The 1,091-nt window shown below is 32.0% G+C and overlaps 1 pseudogene across 1 annotated transcript; it reads left to right on the top strand.

Moving 5' to 3' along the window:
- The first annotated feature begins 334 nt into the window (after positions 1-334).
- On the top strand, positions 335-654 carry LOC108534424 (60S ribosomal protein L39 pseudogene; annotated as a pseudogene). The gene has a single exon (XR_001886972.1). The product of XR_001886972.1 is annotated as a 60S ribosomal protein L39 pseudogene (transcript).
- Positions 655-1,091: the final 437 nt, after the last annotated feature.

The raw sequence follows: 1,091 nt of genomic DNA, 5'->3' as shown, positions 1-1,091 counted from the left end.
CAACTTTGGGACCTCGATGTTGTGTCACTCTTCTAGCTAATTGCACAAGAAGCTAGAGTATATGGGAAATCACAAAATTTCCCAAGCAAATTATTGAATTTCAACGTAAGTTGGCCCCTCAAGACCTCTTGAGATCCTTTTCATTTTCAAGTTCTGTTTTTCTTTATACAAACAAAATGTATAGTTCTTATTTCATAATAACCTTCCAAGGCGACTAAACTCGATCTTTTACATATTTAAAATATATAATTGGATGCTTCACACAAGATTTTATTTTAAAAGTTGGTTTTATTAAAAATGTTGCTCTTTTCCTTTCTCCGCCATCATGGTGTGTTCTTGATTCTGCTTCTCACCATGTCTTCTCACAAGACTTTCAGGATTAAGCGATTCCTGGCCAAGAAACGAAAGCGAAATCATTCCATTCCCCAGTGGATTCGAATGAAAACTGGAAATAAAATCAGGTACAACTCCAAAAGGAGACATTGGAGAAGAACCAAGCTGGGTCTATAAGGAATTGCACTTGAGATGGCACACATATTTATGCTCTCTGAAGGTCACCATCACGTTACCATATCAAGCTGGAAATGTCACCACTCTCTGGAGAGGTCGACGTGTTTTCCTCTCTGAATCTGTTATGAATGCGTTGGTTGGCTGGGTTCATATATTATCATGAATATTCAAACAAAATTTATAAATTAGTCTTAATATAATCTAGTAACATATTAAAGACAGTATATTATTAACATGGAAGATTAATTCAAGAAATGCAAACAAATTAGAAGGTGGTGATATTTTAACCATAATAAAATCAGAAGAGAAATTATAATTTCCAAATATAGAGTTTCAGCATATACTCCTGATAATATAAGGGGATTTTATTATGGTAACAGGAAAATGGATATATATCAAAAACAAAAAACTTAGAATAATTATTTATGATAAAGTATTGCAAATATACCTGTAAAATAAAGAACAACACAAATATACTTATCACCATTATTAAATAACATTGCTTTATTAATTGTGGCTATTACTTTGAGCATAATAACCAATACAATCATTCAAAGTATAAATTAGCTCTACATAAATGG

The sequence above is a fragment of the Rhinopithecus bieti genome, unplaced genomic scaffold (assembly GCF_001698545.2).
Source record: "Rhinopithecus bieti isolate Rb0 unplaced genomic scaffold, ASM169854v2 scaffold_11565, whole genome shotgun sequence".
NCBI lineage: Eukaryota > Metazoa > Chordata > Mammalia > Primates > Cercopithecidae > Rhinopithecus > Rhinopithecus bieti.
Note: the sequence above shows the minus strand (reverse complement) of the source record. Positions and strands in the feature narration are given on the sequence as shown.